The sequence below is a fragment of the Ambystoma mexicanum genome, chromosome 1q (assembly GCF_040938575.1).
Source record: "Ambystoma mexicanum isolate Mex_15411 chromosome 1q, UKY_AmexF1_1, whole genome shotgun sequence".
NCBI classification, from domain to species: Eukaryota; Metazoa; Chordata; class Amphibia; order Caudata; family Ambystomatidae; genus Ambystoma; species Ambystoma mexicanum.
The window spans coordinates 1436232228-1436242147 of record NC_090922.1 but is presented as its reverse complement, the minus strand read 5'-3'; the positions used below and the strand labels follow the sequence as shown (position 1 = coordinate 1436242147).

Here is a 9920-nt window from a genome sequence, read left to right as displayed (position 1 = left end):
CTGAAATCCGGGAGAAGAGGTGGGGTGTCCAAATTTCGTGTAGGCAGTAATGTCCTGAGGGCCCTAACAGGTAACTATGCTAAATGCGGTGCAGATTGGTGAAACAGTGTGGAATTGACCAACGCTTCACCAAGCAACAAACCCACACATTTTTTTTTACTTTTGATGAAAGGGGTTTTGTGTTCAAATATCATGTAGCCAGTAATATCCAGAGGGTCCTAACAGATACCTATGCGCAATTTGGAGCAGATTGGTGAAAATGTGTGGAATTGTATAAGGAACAAAGTTTCACCAAGCCACAAACACACAAATGTTCTTTTATTAATATAGATGCAAAAAATGGTGCGTCAAGCACAGAGAATTGAAAACCCCTCACTACTACGACCCGGGGGATAGTAGAGATTGACCGATTGTCTTCACATACAACTTAAAAACACCATAAACATATCACCAAAATGCACATTGTGATGAAACTCATTGAAACTAGAGAGCAGTTAGAACAATCCAAGTGAGGAAAATATATAAATCTTAGTTTATTAATAAATATTAAAAGCAGTATATATTCATACAGTAGTGCATCACGAAAAACACAAAAGACATCTGTCTATACAATAGGACATACAGTAGGGAGAGTGGAGATTTTATCAGTCCTCCTTTCACATTAGAAAAATTCGACTATAGCGGTTATGCTTAAACGCTATTAGAGAAAGAGAGTGTCGACATGTTTCGGCCATGAATCAGATTGGACACGTTCTCAGGTATCCATTCAGGAATAAGTAAAATGGCCATCTTCAGAACAACACATTTCTTTATGATGAAGCTGATGTGTAGTTTAGATGAGACATCATGGATCTAAAAAGATGTATGCATAATTAATTAATTGGACAAGATGCATGGTTTTTAAAAATTTGAAATTGCCTTCTATTGATAATTTTCAAATGGTTTGCAATGTATAAAAAAGTTTAAAAATCGACAGTACATATAATCTACAACCTACACAAGGTAAAACTGGTGTTGTAAACTTCAGAAATAAGACAACTTAAAACATACAAGTAACTCGTAATTGAGTGACAGAAAAATCAGAGCAATCTCTTACTTAATTCCACTGGGTCGGGTGTGCTGGAGTAGATGCAAAAATTCATCCGTCTCAGAATTATTTTACATACGTCTGGCGGCACACTGGCGGCACAAATTGTAGAAACTATGGTAAGGTTCACCACGGCCTATTCATGAAACATATTAAATTATGTTCACACATTTTATTAAATATCAAATATTTATAATCATTTAATGTAGGCAAGGATCTATACATATACAGATATATATAGCATAATTTGGGTATTAAGAATGTGTCCACAAAACAAATTGGGAAATAGCAGCCGAGCTACTTCTGTTCTAAACTGCGCTAGAAAAGGACTTACAGAGTGTTTAGTCACCAGCACCCTTTCCACGATGTTTTAACACCGCGTCTTTTGATTCTACAAAGAAGCTGCATAGGTGGATCAAGAATGAACGCAACCAAAGTTGGAGGTGTGTACCCCTCTGTAGATGGAAACAGAAGGGGGGCAACCCGTTAAGTTACTTGTATAACACACAAGAAAACTTTAAAGAGAAAATGCATAATGAATGCACACTATGTGATTTCCCTCAGAAAGCTCGGAATATATCTGCCGTGGGTGGCAAAATGAAAGCCTCTTGTATTACTCACACTGGGAGACCGGGCGTATGGGCGTCAGAAAGAGATGTTAGGCAAGATGTTAGTAAATGTGTCCAAAATGGAGCACATGTGCGACGCCCATAGGGGTCTAACAAATATGAAAGGAAAAAACAGTTAACAAATCCGTGCAGTATTTGAAAACGTGCCTGCATGGTAAACTAATTTCAACAGCAGCTGTCAACTCAATGTAAGTCAGAAAGACAAACTCGAGTGAGGCGCTTAATGAGGGAAAACTGGCAGGGGAGGTTTACCTGGGTCACAGAGGTGCCGAGATCAATCGTTCGCTTCAGATGCTAGCTAAACTCCAACTGGAGACAGCGCAAGCAAGTCAGTTTAAAAAAGAAACTGCGTGCTGACGTGATCATCATGTGGAATTCAGCGCACTGCGAGCATGTGACCAAAGTCACATGATTTTTTAATTGCTGAAGTGTGTGATTTAAAGGTATACTACACATGTGCCAAACACAGTGCTGGTGACACGTAGAAACGGATATTGCATGGCACACACGGTTGCTGGATCTATTGCTGAAACAGTACTCTTATTCAAGGTGAAAATGAAATACATTTCAAAAGCCAGCGCATTCATGATGTAAAAATTCTGCATGGTGCGTATGCTAAGGTGTGTGGCTTAAAGGTGTACCGCACATATATCAAGTACAGTACTGATTGCCCATATAGGAAAGATGTTGCCTGGTAACCACAGTTGCCTAAACTGTTGCTATAACAGTAACATTTTTCCAAAAAGACATTTTTCAAAAAGACATTTAAGAATCCCGGAACGTTCATAGCGAACGAGTTCTGCATTGTTTTTATAGCGGGAACAGATTCTGCATTGTTCTCAAACTGGGAACAGTCACAGTAAAAGAGGTGGAAAGAGAGGAGAAACCTCCAGGTGGTAAAGGCCACATTATTTCATGGGTGGCATAACAATACATTTAGCCATCCGGCCAATGATGGAAAGTACATAGAAAAACCCCAAGTCAAAGTGGTTGTTGGATGCCCCAACGGTTTAGGATAGGAGGCTGTTCCATTCGATGGATGAATTTAAACCTTAATTTACCGTATTAAGGTTATAGATCCATATTTGTTCTGCCAGACTTAGTGTCAACTCTCTGTTGCCCCCTCTTGGTGAGGATGGAATTTTTTGGATGACAAACCATGATAACTCTGTATATTTATGGTTGGCTGTTGTATAGTGGGCTACCAGGGGTTTCTTTTCGGTTTTATTTTTAAGACAGGATCTGTGTTCACATATTCTTTGTCTTATCATTCTACAAGTTTTTCCTATATAAAGTAAATTAGATGGGCATTTTATGCCATAGATAACCCACTCAGAGGCGCAGTTTGAAAAGAACATGAGGTTCCAAATTTTCCCATTAAGGTCCAACGTCTTACAATTGTTTGTCAAAGAGCAAACTGAACAATGACCACATTTATAGTAGCCAATAACTGGTGGAAGATTCCAGAGGGTAGTTTAAGGGTAGTTTAAGTCAAAGGAGTCGGTTCCTTGGGGTAAGTATGGACCAGCATGTCCCTCATATTTCTTTGGCGTTTAAAAGCAAACCTCGGTTGTATCGGACAGAAGTCTTCGGTAGCTAAAAGATGCCAGTGTTTCTTTATTGTTCTACGTAAGGTGTTGCTAATAGGACTGAACGTGCTTACGGATGTGATTCTTTCTTCTGAGATGGTAGGCTCTGGGTGGAGACATCTAACTCTATTTGTATGTTTGGCTCTTTTGTAAACTCTGTTGATGAATTTTCTTGGGTAACCCCTGGTAATAAGCCGCTGCTTGAGATCTTTTCCTTCTTGGATAAAGTCACTGTCATCAGAGCAGTTTCTTCTTACTCTGAGAAATTGACCTACTGGTAGATTTTCACATAGGCTCCAGGGATGGAAGCTATTAAATCTCAAAAGTGTGTTTTTATCAGTTGGTTTACGAAACAGCTTAGTTTTCAAAAGACCAGTGGCCGTTTTATAGATTGAGAGGTCAAGAAAAGGAATGGAATTTAAATCGTACGACATAGTGAACTTAATATGATGATTGTGGTTATTAAGCCACTCGAGGAAGGATTGAAGGAGAGTAGTGTCACCTTTCCAAATAAGGAACACATCATCAATGTAACGTAACCATTTGACGATGTGATGCTAAAACGGATTTGCAGGGTCATAAATAGAGGTGGATTCAAAATTATCCATGAAAAGGTTTGCTAAATCTGGGGCGAATGTGGCCCCCATACTCGTGCCATGTATTTGTTTATAAAATGTCCCCTCATATGAGAAGACATTTTCAGTGAGTGCGATCTTAATGCACTCCATTATAAAAGCGGTGGGAACTTTGCTGAGGGAATCTGTGCGTTTGTTAAGATAAGACTCCATGATGGACAGGCATTCCGTTTGGGGGATGCTCGTGTACAGAGAACAGAGAAGTCACGTCTAAGGTGACAAGAAGGTCTGTGGTTTCTAATTGCATCGAGTCCACTATATTGATCATATTTGTGGTATCCTTGACAAAGGAATTCATGGATCTTACAAAAGGTCTGAGAAAAAAGTCGGCGTACATTGAAGGAGGCTCGAGAATGGAGTTGATTGCCGAAACAATTGGTCTTCCTGGGGGAGTCAGCGGATTTATATGAACCTTGGGCAGGAGGTAGAAGGCCGGGATGGTGGGTGAAGTTTTTATCAAGAAATGATGTTCATCTTGGTCAACCCATTTCTGCTGTAAAGCATGATCCATCAGACTTTTAATCTCCTCTTGTCGGTGTGCTGTGGGGTCTCTGAGTAGTTTCCATTAAAACAAAGGGTTATCTAGTTGTGAAACAGCCTCTGTTTTATATAGAGCACTGTCCCAGAGGACAATGCCACCGCCTTTATCAGCCGGTTTTACCAAGAAGGCCGGGTTGTTTTGTAGTTCAGTGAGTGCTGTTCTTTCTGCTCTAGTGAGATTATCAATATGATGGTTCTTATCTCTAAGTAAATGTTTGGTTTTTTCCATAATTTCTTCCATCCCCGGAGCCTACGTGAAAATCTACCAGGTCAATTTCTCAGAGAAAGAAGAAACCGCTCTGATGACAGTGACTTTATCCGAGAAGGAAAAGATCTCAAGCAGCGACTTATTACCAGGGGTTACCCAAGAAAATTCATCAACAGAGCTTACAAAAGAGCCAAACATACAACTAGAGATAGATGTCTCCACCCAGAGCCTACCATCTCAGAAGAAAGAATCACATGCGTAAGCATGTTCGGTCCTATTAGCAACGCCTTACATAGAACAATTGTAAGACGTTGGACCTTAATGGGAAAATTTGGAACCTCAGGTTCTTTTCAAACTGCGCCTCTGAGTGGGTTATCTATGGCATAAAATGCCCATCTAATTTACTTTATATAGGAAAAACTTGTAGAATGATAAGACAAAGAATATGTGAACACAGATCCTGTCTTAAAAATAAAACCGAAAAGAAACCCCTGGTAGCCCACTATACAACAGCCAACCATAAATATACAGAGTTATCATGGTTTGTCATCCAAAAAATTCCATCCTCACCAAGAGGGGGCAACAGAGAGTTGACACTAAGTCTGGCAGAACAAAGATGGATCTATAACCTTAATACGGTAAATTAAGGTTTAAATTCATCCATCCAATGGAACAGCCTCCTATCCTAAACCGTTGGGGCATCCAACAACCACTTTGACTTGGGGTTTTTCTATGTACTTTCCATCATTGGCCAGATGGCTAAATGTATTGTTATGCCACCCATGAAATAATGTGGCCTTTACCACCTGGAGGTTTCTCCTCTCTTTCCACCTCTTTTACTGTGACTGTTCCCGGTTTGAGAACAGTGCAGAATCTGTTCCCGCTATAAAAACAATACAGAACTCGTTCGCTATGAACGATCCGGGATTCTTAAATGTCTTTTTGAAAAATGTCTTTTTGGAAAAATGTTACTGTTATGGCAACAGTTTAGGCAACTGTGGTTACCATGCAACATCTTTCCTATATGGGCAATCAGTACTGTACTTGATATATGTGCGGTACACCTTTAAGCCACACACCTTAGCATACGCACCATGCAGAATTTTTACATCATGAATGCGCTGGCTTTTGAAATGTATTTCATTTTCACCTTGAATAAGAGTACTGTTTCAGCAATAGATCCAGCAACCGTGTGTGCCATGCAATATCCGTTTCTACGTGTCACCAGCACTGTGTTTGGCACATGTGTAGTATACCTTTAAATCACACACTTCAGCAATTAAAAAATCATGTGACTTTGGTCACATGCTCGCAGTGCGCTGAATTCGACACGATGATCACGTCAGCACGCAGTTTCTTTTTTAAACCGACTTGCTTGCGCTGTCTCCAGTTGGAGTTTAGCTAGCATCTGAAGTGAACGATTGATCTCGGCACCTCTGTGACCCAGGTAAGCATGCCCTGCCAGTTTTCCCTCATTAAGCGCCTCACTCGAGTTTGTCTTTCTGACTTACATTGAGTTGACAGCTGCTGTTGAAATTAGTTTACCATGCAGGCACGTTTTCAAATACTGCACGGATTTGTTAACTGTTTTTTCCTTTCATATTTGTTAGACCCCTATGGGCGTCGCACATGTGCTCCATTTTGGACACATTTACTAACATCTTGCCTAACATCTCTTTCTGACGCCCATACGCCCGGTCTCCCAGTGTGATTAATGCAAGAGGCTTTCATTTTGCCACCCACGGCAGATATATTCCGAGCTTTCTGAGGGAAATCACATAGTGTGCATTCATTATGCATTCTCTCTTTAAAGTTTTCTTGTGTGTTATACAAGTAACTTATCTTGTTGCCCCCCTTCTGTTTCCATCTACAGAGGGGTGCACACCTCCAACTTTGGTTGCGTTCATTCTTGATCCACCTATGCAGCTTCTTTGTAGAATCAAAAGACGCGGTGTTAAAACATCGTGTAAAGGTCGCTGGTGACTAAACACTCTGTAAGTCCTTTTCTAGCGCAGTTTAGAACAGAAGTAGCTCGGCTGCTATTTCCCAATTTGTTTTGTGGATACATTCTTAATACCCAAATTATGCTATATATATCTGTATATGTATAGATCCTTGCCTACATTAAATGATTATAAATATTTGATATTTAATAAAATGTGTGAACATTATTTAATATGTTTCATAAATAGGCCGTGGTGAACCTTGCCATAGTTTCTACGATTTGTGCCGCCAGTGTGCCGCCAGACGTATGTAAAATAATTCTGAGACGGATGCATTTTTGCATCTACTCCAGCACACCCGACCCAGTGGAATTAAGTAAGAGATTGCTCTGATTTTTCTGTCACTCAACTACGAGTTACTTGTATGTTTTAAGTTGTCTTATTTCTGAAGTTTACAACACCAGTTTTACCTTGTGTAGGTTGTAGATTATATGTACTGTCGATTTTTAAACTTTTTTATACATTGCAAACCATTTGAACATTATCAATAGAAGGCAATTGCACATTTTTTAAAACCATGCATCTTGTCCAATTAATTAATTATGCATACATCTTTTTTAGATCCATGATGTCTCATCTAAACTACACATCAGCTTCATCATAAAGAAATGTGTTGTTCTGAAGATGGCCATTTTACTTATTCCTGAATGGATACCTGAGAACGTGTCCAATCTGATTCATGGCCGAAACATGTCGACACTCTCTTTCTCTAATAGCGTTTAAGCATAACCGCTATAGTCAAATTTTTCTTATGTGAAAGGAGGACTGATAAAATCTCCACTCTCCCTACTGTATGTCCTATTGTATAGACAGATGTCTTTTGTGTTTTTCGTGATGCACTACTGTATGAATATATTCTGCTTTTAATATTTATTAATAAAGTAAGATTTATATATTTTCCTCACTTGGATTGTTCTAACTGCTCTCTAGTTTCAATGAGTTTCATCACAATGTGCATTTTGGTGATATGTTTATGGTGTTTTTAAGTTGTATGTGAAGACAATCGGTCAATCTCTACTATCCCCCGGGTCGTAGTAGTGAGGGGTTTTCAATTCTCTGTGCTTGACGCACCATTTTTTTTCCCCTGATAAATGTCCCTTTTTGAGAATTGCTTCCCTGAAAACAAAAACTTTGGGACTTTGCCCTGTATTTGTATATCTTAATATAGATGCATACATTGCATGTACACAGAGCTCATTACAGGATTAATTGATCTGTAGTTGAAAAAACAGCCTGTCAGCAGGTATTGGGGAGAAAGGCTAGAAGGGGTCCTTACTTCTTTCTGTACATTGCTTCTGGTGTTGATAATTAAACTACAATTCTGTAAATCTATCAATCAATCTGTCAACCAAATTCCACATAGCTTGCGTGGTGGTGGGACGGGTGGGTTTGGCCAATTTGTACTTGATCTCACACTGAGAGTGCTATGAAAAAGAAATTGAGTTCTTTCCATCCACCTGGTATCCAAAGCGAATAGCGAAAGGGTATGACATAGTTCAGCACGTCATTGGAACCTTTATGCATTTCAATTAGCTCCCCGTTGGTGTAACAAACCCGACCAATGCGTTAGAACCATGATCAGAACGAGTCAACTTAGCCTTTCTCTATGATATTAGGCTGGTGTTCCGCTGACACAAGGAAATGGCACTTACAAGGCTTATGTTATGATATGGCATTTATAACGCGGCTATACACAAGTGTTTCAAGGCTTGAGAATTGCCACATCATTGATGAAAGCAAATCAAGTGAAGAGTGAATATGTGTATAGTCCAGCCTGCCTAATACTAGACAGAACACAGTATATGATTTATCATTTCTAAGCGAAAGCAGGCGATTCAAAACTATAATTCAGAGAAAATGGAAAATGTGTGTCCATCACTAAGTGCTGCATGATTTAGTATCAGAGCTGAAAACTATAAGCATCAAAAATATGTTGGTCAGAGCTGAACAACCCTTTTCACACTTTATAAAAATAAGTTCAAAAGAGCAGACTTCTCCTTGTTTGAATTGTTAACATAATTTAATTTGGGGAAATTTGATTCACCATCCTTATACAGCTAGAAACATTAAAATTAAGAGATCATGTCACCCATGACTCCTACAATGTAACTATTGGCATCACATTGGCATGACAACAAGGAACGTTAAAAGTTGCTGGACTGGACATATATCTAGTAGTAGAACGAGGGACTTAAAATCATAAGTTACTCTTCACATTTTGAAATAAAGAAATTGAATAGCTCAATTGAAATGTGTTGTTCCGCACCGTCCCGGGATGCGGGAATGGGCAAATTAATAGACTTTTGCTCCAAAGAGAGACAAAATATATTAATAGCCGTGTGGTCTTGATCGCATAGTGCATAAACTCAGAAATAGATCTGTCCTGCCGTCCTTAAACATTTAGAAAGGTTTCTTCCGTATCAATTCAATTAATGACGATGTAAAATTAAGTTCCAAAATATTATAACATTAAACAATAAACTAATGAAGAGATAGCAATCTTTATTTTTAATATTCAGGAAAAAAAAAATGAATATGAAAATAGTAGGATGCCAATTGGAGAGATTGGATATCTAGTTGACATGACATAGTACTGACATGAAAAAATACCAATTATTAATAGTTTTAGCATGACAGTTAAAACATGAACGATAAATATAATCGTGGATAATGCATCTTAAAATATGTGTTAACATGTTGATTCAGACAATTCAATCTTAAATGGTTCATTATGGTTGACGCTGGTGTTCTTCTGAATGTTATTACCAATGTACTACCCTGGAGTTAAACTTCCAAACCAGTGCCGCATCATGTGACGCTCCTTGTAGTCACATGACTAATAATTAATCCTTCAATTTAAACAACTGAGAACAACAAGAAAGCGATTTTACCGGCGGCTCGGCATAAAGAAAATACAACTCCAGGATAATAGAGAGTATGAGATGGGATGAAAGGTGGCGGAAAAAGGACACTTTTAGGGTTCAGGGAAGTGGACAATAATTATTTGTATTGACTTTAAAATACTCAAATTATCATCTGGAGTTTCAAGCTGTCATATGTCATGTCCAGAATAGTTTTTTTGGGATTTATCCAATTGGAGATAAAGAAACAATGAAGGAGATAAAGATACAGCAGACTAGAAATGGTAAGAAAGAAAGTTGATGAATTCTCTATTTACACTACATTTTCATGATGAATTAGATCATTTCCATAACACGAGACTTATGAA

General features: G+C 38.7%; 2 long non-coding RNA genes across 2 annotated transcripts; one reads left to right on the top strand and one right to left on the bottom strand.

Moving 5' to 3' along the window:
• Positions 1–509: 509 nt before the first annotated feature.
• Positions 510–2078, bottom strand: LOC138522480 (uncharacterized). Its single transcript, XR_011283317.1, has 4 exons — positions 1969–2078; positions 1422–1542; positions 1097–1223; positions 510–852 (listed from the first exon to the last, which is right to left on the bottom strand). It is a non-coding gene; the product is annotated as an uncharacterized lncRNA (long non-coding RNA).
• A 3966-nt stretch (positions 2079–6044) lies between these two features.
• Positions 6045–7730, top strand: LOC138522469 (uncharacterized). Its single transcript, XR_011283316.1, has 3 exons — positions 6045–6135; positions 6562–6682; positions 7253–7730. It is a non-coding gene; the product is annotated as an uncharacterized lncRNA (long non-coding RNA).
• The last annotated feature ends 2190 nt before the right edge of the window (positions 7731–9920 follow it).